Genomic DNA, 461 nt, shown 5'->3' with positions numbered 1-461 from the left:
TGGTGAGGCTGGGTGGGGCGGGGGCATGCTGGGATGCCATTGCGATCTGGAGTTCTGCCATCCCCTCCTGCCTTTCCCTGCCCCTCACCTCTACAGGCCTTTCCCCCCAAATGCCAAGCGAGTTCTCTGATGGAGAGATTCCAGGAGACACGGCAGATAGAAGGGCAGCTGCGTGTCTTCCTCCTACCTGCCAAATCCGGCCATGTGAGCAGCCACCAGCCTGGGCCGGGGCCAAGGGCATGTGGCCCTCCCTGTCTTGTCTCAGTCTCTTGGAGCCTCAGTTTCCACATCTATAGAATGGGGTGAAGGGTGCAAAGAAAGGGAGCCCGTCTTTCCCCTAAGCTCCCTTTTGGCCGGACTAGTCTAACCTGCTCTTTCTGACTTCAAAGACTACCTTTACTTTGGGACTCCTCCACTCAGCTCAGCTGTAAATGTCATGGGCAAGTTACCGATGGAAAGAG

Source organism: Tupaia chinensis, unplaced genomic scaffold (genome assembly GCF_000334495.1).
Source record: "Tupaia chinensis unplaced genomic scaffold, TupChi_1.0 Scaffold000496_1, whole genome shotgun sequence".
Classification (NCBI taxonomy): domain Eukaryota; kingdom Metazoa; phylum Chordata; class Mammalia; order Scandentia; family Tupaiidae; genus Tupaia; species Tupaia belangeri.
This window is presented reverse-complemented; position numbering follows the sequence as displayed.